This window comes from Schistocerca piceifrons, chromosome X (genome assembly GCF_021461385.2).
Source record: "Schistocerca piceifrons isolate TAMUIC-IGC-003096 chromosome X, iqSchPice1.1, whole genome shotgun sequence".
In the NCBI taxonomy this organism is placed as follows: domain Eukaryota; kingdom Metazoa; phylum Arthropoda; class Insecta; order Orthoptera; family Acrididae; genus Schistocerca; species Schistocerca piceifrons.
The window spans coordinates 811,911,890-811,927,653 of record NC_060149.1 but is presented as its reverse complement, the minus strand read 5'-3'; positions in this window follow the sequence as shown (position 1 = coordinate 811,927,653).

Here is a 15,764-nt window from a genome sequence, read left to right as displayed (position 1 = left end):
CTATAATCATAAAATCAAATTACTTCTCTAAAGTCATTAATATTTATTTCGAAACTATAACAGTTTATAGTAGTAATATAAGTGTAACAAAACATGGAAACAGAAAACATTAAATGTTAGACATTTCAGTGTATAAATTGAATGTATTGAAAATCTTGTGGATTTTACTCGTGCAAATTGTTCAATTACATGGTTAAAATTTGCATTTATTTTTCACTGAGTTGATAAAATTGCAAGAGCACTTAAACTTTCCTGACTCGTAGTTGATCTCTGATAGGTCTTTATTAGCTTTGTTTTGGAAAAACTTCTTTCACAAGTAGCATTTGTCAGAGTGATTGTTAAAAAAATTCTTAGTGCCACAAAATGTCAATTAAACTATCTTTCATCTTCCACTTTGTTATCCAGCTTAATAATTATAAAGCTGCCCATGAAAAAATATTCTATTCTGAATTAACTACTTTAAATATAGAAATGTGGCATCTAATATGATGTAATTCAGCAATCATAGCTAAAGCATTCAGTGTGGAATATTTTTCAGATAAATGCTGAATGTTTTGAGCACTGAATTCATCTTTTTCTGCATCCAATAGTATTTGAATCTGAAGGAGGAGGGCAAATAGCTCATGGAATATATTCATTTGTAACATACATTGTTTTTAATTTAGCTTACCTACTGCCTCAAGCTGTTCCCAACGAGTTTCCTTAATTAAATTTAAGTCAGAGCTGATAAGTTTTCTCACCAGATGTTTTCTTACATCTTCTGATTCTTCTTTCTTTCGAAATATCAAATATATTGCATGTCTCCATGGCTCTCTCAGCTGCTTTTGTGACTAGAGAATCATGATTTTCCTTACAAAAAGGAGCCAGTGCTTTCAGCTTTTAAACATATTGATGAAGTCCAAGTCCTCTTTATTGTAGGCATATCTCAGCATCATTTCAATTCAATTCAATTTATTAGCATCCTTGTAGTACATCATCAAAATGACATAGGACTTGTCAATAAACATTGCAGTTTAAAATACATGTACATGAAAATTTATAATTGAATTTACTTGTCACTTAGACATTACAATTTTAATAGAACTATAAGAACATTAACATAAAAATATACAAGTAGAGTAACAACATACAAAAAAAAGCTAATGATTCTCACATCAAAGATTATTTCCATTCTTACATTAACACTGTCTCACACTTTCATAGAAACAACAAGTATTTAAATGTGAGCAATTACACATATTTATTATGTCAGAGAAATATTACTTCACTTTTATTGTCAATGATTCATAAACTCTTCAATACTGTAAAAACTATTGCAGTTTTGGTATTATTTTTAGTTCTTTGGGGAGAGCACTGTAGAGAATTTTGGGTTGGTATAGTACACTTTTGTGATACATAGCTGTTTTATGAATTTCTCTGTGGAAATCATTCCTATTCCTCATTTTGTAGTTGTGAAATTCTCTGTTTAATGTAGAAAATTCCTTGTGTTCTTTTAAGAAACATATGCTTTCATATATGTATGGGGATGGTAGTGTCATGATTTTTAATTCTTTGAAAGCATGCCTACAGGAGTCTCTATATCCTATACCTTTTATTATTCTGACTGCCTTCTTTTGTAGTCTAAATGAATGTTTTGTTAGACTGTTGTTCCCCCAAAACTGTACACCATATCTTAATAAACTGTGCATGAATGAGAAATAAACATATAACACTGTTTTAATATTGCATAAGCTTTTAAGCATTCTAAGTATGTAACATGTTTGACTTAATTTTTTGTTCAGTGATATTACATGCTTTTCCCACCTTAAGCGTTCATCAAACCATACTCCCAAGAATGTAGTGTGTGATGCTTGTTCAATCTTACACTTACCCAGTTCTACTATAAGGTTAGTTTTTATTTTATTTGTAATATGTCTGAAGTTGATCCACGTTGTTCATTTCAGTAATCACTGGTCTCCAAAAATAAATGAATGCAAAGGAAGGATAGGGCATCATGAAAACCAACAAACTCCCTGACCCGCCCCTCAAGGTTTAAAAAGCTTCTGTTATGCTTTCTGTGTGCTCAGCAAGCACATGTGCAGATTCATACTTTGAACTCTGTCTTGTGTCTCAAGATCACTTCACATTAATTGTGTAAGAACATTCCACCTATGTGCAGGGCATGAGAAAAATGTGCACACATTTTGCACTGGGCCAAAAAGTCACTGATTTTGTTCCAACAATAGCTGTATGTACTATGGCAAGATTAAGTGAGTGATTGTTTTATGGCACAAACACTGCATTGGGGGGGTTTATATCCAAAATACATCTCTGAACACCACTATTGAGTTCAGTCATGGTGGCAGCTTTATCAGTCCTTGTCCATAACAGTACTACAGTTTTACGTATTTTTGTTAAATATTTCTATTCTGACAAGATCACTGATTAGTTTGATGAATTTATTTTGGCTTCATGGTGATAGATACAAACCAACATAGACATCTGTTTACCAAAATTTGCAAATTCAAAGATTTACAACTGGGTCATATTTGGCAAGTGGCTTTAAAGTTTCAAGGATATTTCCACAGTTATCATTTCCACAGAGATCTTCTGACTGACCGTGTAAAGATACAAATTGTCTGGCTAAATACAATACACAATCAAGAAGTCTTGCTAATACAGCTTTCCATTTCTCAAGTGACTAATGTTGTTCTAATTGAATAGCATCATCAGTTTATCACATTCCTGTAGTCGCATTCCTAAGCTCTTTCCAGTTTTCAAATGCTTCAACATGATGATAAACTTTATTATGATCTAATACTCTGGCATTAAGCTTTATGCATGTTTTAAAATTGTGTGGCTATTCAAAATAACTTATTTCTGTATGTTTTTTAAAAAGCATGGATGGAAATCAATAATGGGATGTTTTACAGGAGGATACAACAACCATGTCCTTAAAACTCTCTCCCCATTCTCTAACTTCATTTAAAACCAATCCTTAGAAAATGATCTGCCTGTATTATCTGTTGAAAAAAAATCCATCTTTATTCTACAGTTCACAAGTTCTTCTCTTAACAAGCTCATTTTTCAAAGTTTTGCTTGCATTTTCTGGCCAGTAACTAATAGCAGTAAAAACTTTCAAATCACTCTGCCCTGAGAGAGTGATTTTCTATGCAGGTGTGAAGCATTTCCAAGCAAAGTTGTCTCTGATTCTGCTGTAGAGAGTGAACAACTTTCAGACTCTGGATTATATGAACATGTAATTTTTGGTGTTCTTACAGGGTGATATGAGCAGCTTTCACAATAAATCTGTCAAGACATCCAGATAGTTTAGGAAGCTGTTCCTGTTCTATAATTTATTTCTTCACTAGGCACCAGGATCCTTTCTTAAAGACATTATGGATGAGATAAATTAAAAAAAAAAGTTAAGCAATTGTAAAAATGCACATAAACAACTAATAAATAAACACAACTTATAGGTAACTAATGTAGAAACCTTTTAGTCAACATAGTGTCACTAGTGAAGGCGAGAAGGCAACTGTGGCTGCAGCAGAGGGTGATATATATGTAAAAGTCAGGAAAGGAACAGCAAATAAGACAGGACATGCACAATAAGTTCTGTAGCTAGCCAAGGGCCCGGTACAAGGAACAATAAGTGAGATGTTCACACTACCACAGATTATTTCTTTAGACTCTTTATTTTTTTGGCTTACATTAAATTCTCCTAAGAGGCAATGCAGTAAACAAATACAAAAAGAATGTAGTCAATTATTTGCAAAAACTAATCAATTTTGAACAAAGATCATGCTTGGGATAATTCAGATACACCTCTCAGGTATGGAAGGTTTGGAAGGTTGTTTGGAGGAAAGAAACCAGACAGGTGAGGTTATCGGTCTCATCGGATTAGGGAAGGACGGGGAAGGAAGTCGGCCATGCCCTTTCAAAGGAACCATCTCGACATTTGCCTGGAGCGGATTGAACCGTCGTCCTGTCACGTATGCATTGGCAATATAAAAGTTGCTGTTCCCACATTTCAAAAACAAATTTATCAATAAACAAACTTTTTTATGCACCGTTTCTGATGTATTTTCAGTCTTGATGTACAGTACTATGGAGAAACTTTATTTCCAAACAGAACTACAACAATGGAGGTATGAAGCAAGCAAGAATATGTGTTTTGCCCATGCGCCATGAGTGAAAGCGGACTACTCCAACCAGTTGGGTATCTCACGACCCGCCTTTTTGAGGGTGGGGACGAGCCCCACTCCCTTGACCCAACATATAAGATAATAACTGTCAAAAAAATTAACATAGGACATCAAGTATGGTTGGACTACGTATAAGTCCTGAAATGTTGTATTTTATTTTAAGATACAAATTATATCTTTCAATTTTTTTTGCACCCTGAAAAATTTTGCACCTGGGATACAGCATCCACTCCATTGCCTCACCTCCCCCATCCCCCCCTCTCCCTCGCCATCCTGGTATGGTGTGCCACTACTCTGTTATCTAAATAATTCTTGGCTTTGTAATATGTATTATTTAAGAGGTATGCTTTAACTAACTTTTTAACTATTTAGATTTTACTTGCCTCTTCAGCCTCCTTGGGCAATTAATTGTACAGTTTTATTCCCCTGTAGAAAATGCTCTTTTGTGTTTTTTGTTTGTTCACTCTTGGTTATGGAAGTTTAGTCTGGCTCTTGCTGTTCTGTAATAAGGAATGCTGCTTTTTGTGAGATAACTGCTGATGTTCTTCTTGACATGTGTAACAGATTGTTAAATGTATGCACATGATGCAGTTAGAATCCCCAGCTGTTAAAACAGTTCTTTACTGGGAGCTTGGTTACTACTTTCAGTTATTATTCTAATGGCCTTTCTCTGTAGTTTGAGGACTGTGTGATTCCGTAGCTGAAGATGGAATGCATAAAGGAATAATATGCGATCACAAGGTATTTTTTTATTATCCACTGATTTCATGACTTTAAGGGCAAAGCTTGCTGATGACATTTTCTTTGTTAGTGTACTTATGTTTCCATTCAGCTTCATGTGACAGTCAATATTAATTCCTAAAAAGTTTCTGTTTTTTATACAATCTATGTAATTTTCATCCACATTTAATTTTACAGGATTATTTTCCTCCTTCAGGTAGAAATTAATGATGATTGTTTGCTTTGTTTCAGTGTAAGTTTATTGCTTGATGACCAACTGTAAACATTCTTTAGGGTTTCATTTGCTTTTTCGAATAGGAGTTGTGGTGTTGAATTTGTAATTACAATGTGGCTGTCATCAGCAAAAATAATTTTCCCTCATGTCTAAAACTGGAAACCATTAAAGACAATATAGATCTTAAAACACCACTCTAACCTTTGTTATGCTTTGCATGCATACTTCTTGTTTCCATATGCAGCTAGTATATACTGGAATCTTTTCTCAGGATTTAGTTGATCATTTTCTTAGCAGATGGCAACACAGTCATTATTTGAGGACAAATATAGCAAAAGGTTTGCTAGTGAATTTTACTCACTGTTGAGAATTAAATTTTATAATGTACTACATGCTGACACTAAGAATTAAATAGTATTATAATCTAATATGAACAGAAAACAAGGCAGATCTTAATATTTTCCATGTAAATAAGTTTCTGTGTAAATAAAATTATTTGTTGCCATTTGGCAACATCATGCATTCAATCTAGCATTGTCATGCACTTTTATAGTTATCTGGTGCTCTCATATCTGATGAATTGTGTGTAATTTCAATGGTTTTTTGCCATTTCTGTTATCAAGTAAGGGAACATGAGTACCAAAAAAGATTGTTTTATGGATGACGGTGGATGGTTCAAATAAGATAACATGAGTACCGAAAAAATGTACTTTATGGACGATTAACGACAGTTAAAGAATTGACAGAGGAAATGTGGCTCTCAGAACCAATTCTGAATTAAAGTGAGGATGAAATTTACAATGAAGATGAAATTTGTGAGAGGCAATAAATTCATGAAAACCCAGAATGAACACATAAATCTTATAGTATCTGAAGTGGATGATTTCCATCTAGGTGTGTCTTCAAGTGAATATGATTGTGCTGAGCAGTCAGAGAATGCAGACACCTTAATAGTTAGAGCAGGAACTTCAATTGCAAGTACAAGTGGATGTTCTCCTGGAATATCTGCCCAAGGTAAAACAGTAAATACAATACAGATACAAAAATTATGAAATGTACTGTGGAAGAAAGGAGAGATGAAGTATGTAGAGCAACTTTTTCTTGGAAGAGAAGCTTTACCAGATGATATGTGACTCTGTATGATATATTTCCATATTTCTTTACTCAGGATATTTTGGAGTTGATTTCACAAGAATCTATGCATTATAGTACTCATATGAGTTTGTCTAAACCCTGCAATGCTACTGTAGAAGATATTTTGAAGTTTTTAGGGGCCTCCATCCTTTCTTCTCTCGTAAAACTGAAAAATATGAGAATGTATTCGAATAGTATGGTGGGACCATCAATTTTACAAGACAGTATTACTATCAACAAATTTGAGCAAGTGAGGCACTTTTTGCACTTTCAAGGCATTTTATTGAGACAAGAGAATGATAAAATATATTTTTACTCATCTGAATGAAACCTTTGGTTCATTTCCAATGGAGGAGTCAGTAACTGTAGACAAACAGATGTGTGCTACTGCCAGACACCATCTCAAGATGTATATGCAGATAAACCACATAAATATGGTTGCAATTTTTTTTTGCTGTGTGATGTATCTGGGTATACCTACAAAATGCAATTGTATACAGGACATGAAATTGAACGGGACAAAAATGATGTAGAGCCTGATCTCAGAGCCAGTTGCAATGTGGTTGTTAGATTATGCTGGAATGTACCTGATAATGTAAATCACCAAGTTTACTTTGATAATTATTACACATCAATACCACTGCTGTATTATTTGAAGAAAGCAGTGCTTTAACAAGACCAATAACTGTTTCACTAAATATCATGTTGAGTAGTTTTAATGTCTTCACATTCATTTCAAAACAATATCTGACTTTAAAAGCCACTGCATATCAATAAAACAAAATATAAATTCAAAACTAAATATCTCACAAAATGAAAAATTTGATTCATGAAAAATATTTGTTCAAAGATTTTCTTGTTTGATGTGCTCTCGTAAAAGTGTTGTTGGTTGATAAGTGAATTAGTTTCAATGCATAATGTTGCCAGATGGCAAAAGGAAATAAATAATGAATTTCACAAATTTACATGAGTGATTTTATTTTTAAATATTTTCCCTGTCATTAGTCAACTTTTTTACCACACATATTTTTTTGGAGCTAAAATTAAAATTCATGCATTGTTAGGAAATTCCCATTACAAACTTCTAAGACTTGTAGAGGGGAGTGAATACATAATACAGGGTGATTCAAAAAGAATACCACAACTTTAAAAATGTGTATTTAATGAAAGAAACATAATATAACCTTCTGTTGTACATCATTACAAAGAGTATTTAAAAAGGTTTTTTTTTCACTCAAAAACAAGTTCAGAGATGTTCAATATGGCCCCCTCCAGACACTCGAGCAATATCAACCCGATACTCCAACTCGTTCCACACTCTCTGTAGCATATCAGGCGTAACAGTTTGGATAGCTGCTGTTATTTCTCGTTTCAAATCGTCAATGGTGGCTGGGAGAGGTGGCCAAAACACCATATCCTTAACATACCCCCATAAGAAAAAATCGCAGGGGGTAAGATGAGGGCTTCTTGGAGGCCAGTGATGAAGTGCTCTGTCACGGGCTGCCTGGTGGCCGATCCATCGCCTCGGGATAAGGTTTCATAACCAACCTTTTTCGTAGGACTCTCCATACAGTTGGTTGTGGAGTTTGCAGCTCTCTGCTAGCTCTGCGAGTCGATTTTCCCGGGCTGCGAACAAATGCTTGCTGGATGCGTGCTACATTTTCATCACTCGTTCTCGGCCGTCCAGAACTTTTCCCTTTGCACAAACACCCATTCTCTGTAAACTGTTTATACCAACGTTTAATACACCACCTATCAGGAGGTTTAACACCGTACTTCGTTCGAAATGCATGCTGAACAACTGTCGTCGATTCACTTCTGCCGTACTCAATAACACAAAAAGCTTTCTGTTGAGCGGTCGCCATCTTAGCATCAACTGACGCTGACGCCTAGTCAACAGCGCCTCAAGCGAACAAATGTACAACTAAATGAAACTTTATAGCTCCCTTAATTCGCCGACAGATAGTGCTTAGCTCTGCCTTTTGTCGTTGCAGAGTTTTAAATTCCGAAAGTTGTGGTATTCTTTTTGAATCACCCTGTATTTTGAATAGGAACTTATGTACAGAAATGTACTGTTTCTGTTCTACAACAGTTTCAGTTCAGATATGTAACATGTCCACATCTGCTGAGGGAAAGAGAAAAGTCTCAGAGTTGCTTGACCTGGCATGCAATAGGGTAAACAGGACAACATGTACTACATCACCTCATGCCACTTAATGTCTGCCTTGCTGCAAGACCTATGCAATGTCTGTGCACCTCTGAAGCAGTAAACATGATTCAGTATACGTTTTCAGAATACACAGACATGCTCCTTGTGTACAGTAAAGCTCAAGGTAATGGAAGAGCAGCTAGTTGGCTGTATTACAAATGTTTTCTGCAATATAGCACGCCATCACCAAAACTTTTTGTCCAAGTTACACAGTGGCTCCAAGAAATAGGTAGCTTCACTGTGCGGAGGCAGGACTGTGGTGTTATATGCAAATCTGCACACCCAAATTTGAAGAAGACGTACTGCATCACATTGAAGAGAACCTATCAAAGAGTACTCAAACAATTGTGCGTGCAATGGATGTTAGTCACAGTATCATCTGGGACGTTCTGTGTGAGCAACAGTTAAATCCATAGCACTTACCAAGGGTATATGCTATGTGTCCAGCTGATTTTCTACAACATATTGCCTACTGCATGTGGTTCCTGCACTGCTGCATCAGCACATCCTTGTTTCCACATCAAGTTCTGTTCACAGATGAATGTAGGTTCACTAGGGACTGTATTCTGAGTTTGCGAAACAGCCATGTCTGGGCATAAAAAAGCCCTTGTGCCATGCATGTTCAGGGATTTCAGCACCGGTTTGGTATTAATGTGAGGGTAGGTATTCTGGATGGTCATGTGATTGGGTCATAGCTCCTTCTTCCTAAACTAACTGGTGCTGCATATTTTATCTTCCTACAAAATATATTGGACCTGTTCTTGGAAGCTGTGCCACTGAATGTCCATCAGTAAATGTGGTTCCAGCATGATTGTGCACCACCTCACTTTTCATATGGTGTTTGGAGACATATCAACAGATGATATGGTGAAAGATGGATAGACCGAGGTGGTCCAACTGCGTGGCTGCTGCAATTGTCAGATTTATCTCCTATGGGTCGTATGCAAAGTTTAATTTACAAGACTCCTGTAACGACAGAGGAAGATCTTCTTGCATGAATTCTGGCTGCTGCACTAGAAACTGAAGAGACACCAGGTGGGATGGAAAGAGTGTACCAGAACATGTTTCGTAGATAGAATGTTTGTCTTAATGCTGGTGGTCGTCACAGGGAGCTGCTGATGTAATGCATCAGTACTGTTCTATACATTCAGTATGAAGGACTCTTTTTTTGTTTTAGGATAATGTAAATATGTAATGTTTAAGTGTTAAGGCAAACAAATGTGCTTAAGTGATAAATGGATATTGTGTAATGTTTCTTTTAGAATTGTCACCCAATAATTCTACTACATCAAACCTAATTCAGTTCCTCATGCAGAAGTGGATGAGTTAAACATCTGAAATGAAACTGTCATAGAACAGAAATGGTACTTTTCTGGACGTGGGTTCCTATTCAAAATATTATGTACTCACTTCCCTCTACAAGTCCTAGAAGTTTGTAATGGGAATTTCTGAACACTCTGTGTACTTGGGATCTGATGAATGTTTCACTAACAATTTAGCTTTATTTGGAGTCTGTGCTCTCTCTATTCTTTGTGTCTCATTTTTCAAATGTGATCAGAACTTGTCACTGGCAATTCCTATTACTATTTTTATTCTAGTATTTTTTTAAAAATAGAATTTTGTGATCAACAGTGTTAAAGATCTTTGATAAATCTAAAAATATACCTTTCACACATTCATCCTTATCTAGTATCAAGCACCACTTTTTTACACTCTCCTGTAACTGATTTTGTACTTCTGTTACTTTGGAAACCAAATTGTGCTTTACTGAAGATGTTACATACATGGTACTGAATTTAATGGTATGCCTGTGTTAAATTGTAAAATAGCTGTGATTCTTCACGTACATTTGTTAATAAAGTGTAGGACTGCAGGTGGTCAATCACTTCCTGCTAATGTACGTGCTTATTAGACATATCCTTATATGCACTGTAGCCAAGAGCTTGTGCTGTAGGTTATCAGTTTTACCTTAGCTGTTGATCCACTAGCATCAATGTATGTCACAGTGGAAAGAAATAGTGTGGTGAGGAGTACTAAAGCAGCTGAAAAGTCCCTGCAAAGAACTATGCTCTTGCAGATAATGGTAGCAAAAATAAGGCAATCACATAGAAGATAGAACAGTGGGCACTGGAGACCTTCCTGAGCAGAGTAACCACCAAGGTTTTGTGCAGAATCAGATATGAGTTTCTGGGAATTCACAGAGATTAGTGGTATGACCTGTCTCTGAGAGTGGAAAAGTATCTTTGGGGCAGAGGAAATATGTTATTACTACTGGTAACCCAGGCACACACAAAGAACATGTACAAGAGCTGTGTAAGTAAGAACAGAAAGGTGTTGTAAGCTCACTTCAATCCAGATAAGTTTCTTGATAGCAGTAAATGCCTTCCCACTGACAGTGGGTACAATGCTGTTCTGGAGTTAATATTCCTCAAATGTTGTGACTTCACTGTAAAATCAATCTAAAACAGTCTGCTATAGAGCTAGAGGGAAAGTTATGCACGTAGCTGCCACAACTAGCTGCCACTGAACAGGGTTCCCATAATCTAGTCACTTAGGGTAGGCTCCTGAGATAAGACCTTAAAAAAAGCCCACTTGAAAATGGTGAGTTACATAGGGTACAATGTTTCATGTGACAGAGAATTTCTTACATACAATAGGTAGACAGAGAACAGATTATACTGGTCTGTGTTGACAATTTTTGGAAAGTATTATGTATAAGTTAGAAATGGAATTATTCCATTAACTGAAGAAAAACATGTAGAGGTATCAACTATAGAGGTAAGAAAGCCATGTATGTTCCAAAGTCGTACTATATAATGTATTTACCATTCTCCAAGTGGCAACATTGATACTTTCACAGGAAAATTAATTCAGGGACTGGAGATGGTTTCTAATCTTTCTCATTTGTTGAGATTTAAACATCAACATCATGAACTCAGAAGGGTTCTGCAGTACATTCTTGAACATTATGTACACCTATAGAATATCGCTATTGATTAATTCTGCACAAGGTAAACAAATGTTCATCAATCATTGGCTATATAAACTACTGGCCATTAAAATTGCTACACCATGAAGATGACATGCTACAGACGTAAAATTTATAACAACAGGAAGAAGATGCTGTGGTATGCAAATGATTAGCTTTTCAGAGCATTCACACAAAGTTGGCGCCGGTGATGACACCCACAACGTGCTGACATGAGGAAAGTGTCCAACCGATTTCTCATACACACACAGCAGTTGACCGGCATTGCCTGGTGAAATGTTGTTGTGATGCCTCGTGTAAGGAGGAGAAATGCGATTGCAGTTTATCGTATCGCGACATTGCTGCTCGTGTTGGTTGAGATCCAATGATTGTTAGCAGAATATGGAATCGGTGGGTTCAGGAGGGTAATACGGAACACTGTGCTGGATCCCAACAGCCTCATATCACTAGCAGTTGAGATGACAGGCATCTTACCCGCATGGCTGTAACGGATCGTGCAGCCACGTCTCAATCCCTGAGTCAACAGATGGGGACGTTCGCAAGACAACAACCATCTGCATGAACAGTTTGATGATGTTTGCAGCAGCATGGACTATCAGCTTGGAGACCATGACTGTGGTTACCCTTGACGCTGCATCACAGACAGGTGCGCCTGCGATGGTGTACTCGACGACGAACCTGGGTGCATAAATGGCAAAACGTCATTTTTTCAGATGAATCCAGGTTCTGTTTACAGCATCATGATGGTCGCATCTGTGTTTGGTAACATTGCAGTGAACGCACATTGGAAGCATGTATTCGTCATCGCCATACTGGTGTGTCACCTGGCGGGATGGTATGGGGTGCCATTGGTTACACGACTTGGTCACCTCTTGTTAGCATTTATTGCACTTTGAACAGTGGACATTGCATTTCGCATGTATTACGACCTGTGGCTCTACCCTTCATTCGATCTCTGAAAAACCCTACATTTCAGCAGGATAATGCATGATTACATGTTGCACGTCCTGTGCGGGCCTTTCTGGATACAGAAAATGTTCGACTGCTGCCCTGGCCAACACATTCTCCAGATATCTCACCAATTGAAAACGTCTGGTCAATAGTGGCCGAGCAACTGGCTCATCACAATACGCCAGTCACTACTCTTGATGAACTGTGGTATTGTGTTGAAGCTGCATGGGAAGCTGCATTTGTACACGCCATCCAAGCTCTGTTTAACTGCACACACCATCCAAGCTCTGTTTGACTCAAAACCCAGGTGTATCAAGGCCGTTATTACGGCCAGAGGTGGTTGTTCTGGGTACTGATTTCTCAGGATCTATGCACCCAAATTGCGTGAAAATGTAATCATATGTCAGTTCTAGTATAATATATTTGTCCAATGAATACCCGTTTATCATCTGCATTTCTTCTTGGTGTAGCAATTTTAATGGCCAGTAGTGTACTAACTGACACAGAGAATGAAAATTATAATGTTGTAGATAACCTTGGCCTTTCAGATAATTCCAGTCAGAGATACAAATAGAAGGATTTCCTCTAAGTCATGCAGATGAACAATAAAAGATGGGAAGATGTGTGCAGGAAGACTAGTTTTTAAAGTTTCTATCGATATTTAAACTCAAATTTGAAGAAGTGACCCAAAAATACTAACAGTCATTAATGGACAAAACAAAAATAACTGGTGATCAGTGGGATAAGGACATCCTCCATAATTCTCAAGCGCCTCAACAGCATAAAAAACAACCAAATCAATCCAGCATTTCAAAGCTGTTACCACATACACAAAATTATACAGAGTGAACATTAATAAAACTGACAAACTACAGGTACTGATTCCTGACTGAAGTGGAAATGGAAGGAAAATGATCCTATGAACATGTGTCTGGAAATGCATTGATGCCATGGTAGATAGCACTAATAAATGACAGTTCCTCTGACCACATGCCATGTATTCCTTGTGTGTTGCAGGCTGTGTGATTGACACAATGTATAGTAAGTGGAGGAATGGTCCCTTATTCATATCGGGAACAAGCCAGGATGGTGTTTGTGTATCGCCAAGCATATGGAAATTGTTGAGAGGCAGTGCAGCTACATCAAAACAAGTACCCCTGCAGACACCAACCATACCACACAACATTTCAAGCCTTTTTTGGGCATTTGTGTGATCATGGGTCCTTTCAGACAGATGAACAAGCATGGTGGCAGCGGTCTGTGTGTACACAAGATTAGTAGGACTGGGTTCTACAGGATATTGAGATCGACCCTTTTAGAAGCTCCAAATCTGGTATACACACAGTCCACCACCTCCATGCACATGCTACTGGAAAAAGCATTATGGCAGAGCAGACTGATTCTACACACGAGCAGTGCAATGAGAGGTCATTGGCTGAATGTGGGCATCCACGCTCTGCCAAGTACAATGATGCTGAGTGTGTCTCTGTGCAGACTTCGCCCCAGTGACCTTGGTGTAACAAAGACAAAATTTACCACTGAAGAGAGTGAGGAAACCACAACCTGTGAATCATCATTCTCTGCATGTAGCAGCAGAACACCTGACCATGTGGGTAGTGTGTTACAATGCAAGAAGTGGCGATGTACCATTAAGTGGTGAATTTCTTTCAAACTGTATGACCACCCATGGTGCATATATTGCAGAACAAGCTGAAGAGCTTGATTGGAAGCAGCTGATCCAAGTCAAGAGGAAAATTCAGGAGAATTTAAAAATCTTGGATGTTGATCTTATAATCTGGTTCCTCAGATGAATCAAATGCTCTGTTGATACCAATTGGTGACTGATAAAACAAGTGAGCTTAGTGCAGTGGGTCTGCACAATTTGCATAGATAATTAGACAATAACAGAGCCCAATGTTGCAATTTTTGCACTGTCCATGATGGGATAGGCATGGCTGGTATGACATTTTGGGTAGGATGGCCTAGTTATTTTATAGTCATTGCTAGCTTCAGGTGCTAGTGGACTGCTATGTATAGTTCAGCCAGGAAGTTGGTGCATGTTGTGTTGAAGGTGTGGCGGACCTCAGGTGGCAAACGGCTAACAACTGGGCCACCACATGTGCTTATTTCCTTGACTTAAATACACTCCATTCCAAAGATAGGTCTCAACAGTGCAGTCAACTAATGAGAATGAATTTACCATTAACCAATGAAAATGTTTGGCACAAATCGACTGGAAGTTAACTTTTGACGTTAACAAAACATTTGTGTGACAGTAAATAATCAGAGGAAGAAAAGAAATATTCATTACATAATGGCTGGCAGTTGCAAAAGCCACAATTCATGCAAATTTGGCAAACTGTGAAACTTTGTGTGCTACATCCTTTTATCCCCCTGAAGCCATGATATTCCAAGACATTCAATGTTTGTGTTTGCTTTTTGATGTTGTTATGTTGAATTCATTAAACCTCTGAATATGAAGTAGATGCACAGTGGAAATTAACATCTGTAGCAGCGTAAACATCATGCATCAGTGAAACAATATGAGGGTTCGTACCCCCCACAAAACCAAGATTAGCCATGAAACTTATTTTGTTTATGTACGCCTAATTTGATTTTGTGTTGTGGAAGTCATTAAAACCTTGGATATAGAGTGGCTGCAGTGTAGTTGTTTTCCATAACTCATACAGAAACTACTGAATTTGTGCCCTCTGTGTAGCTTTAGTGAATATTCTAAAAAGAAGCTAATGATAAAAAAAATCATGGATTGATACTTTGTTAACTGTGTATTACCAACATAGATACAACTGAGGGTATTGTGTGTTGCTAATTCTAGAAATTACTAGGTATATAGGTAAGTAACATCAGTTTATTATTCAGACATGTCTGAAAGAACAGGCACCACATGGAATCTGCAGCTGTGATATATTACATGTAAATTGAAGGTGATGCAGGGGAGGAAGGATATGAAAGGGAAGCGATTAATGATGTCAACTGCATTGGAACATTACTCAGTATCAGCAGTGATGAGCGAAAATGTGTTGCACCAGATCAGGATTCGAACCCATGATCTGCTTACCAAGTAGGTGCATGAACCACTGCGCCATCCGGGACACAGTGCTATCACAAATGTATGGACTATCTCCACATGCCTCATCACTGGCCCACATTCCCACTGAGCACCACCTACCTGTACTCCCTATCCATTTCCTCCATGCTTGCTACTCTGAGACTTCCTCAGGAGATCAGACGAACTTGTGTATCTGCACTGAAGAAGGTGGATCTATTGCCCATCTAGGTGAATCATTTATATGAATGATGGTGTCTTTTCTTTCAGAC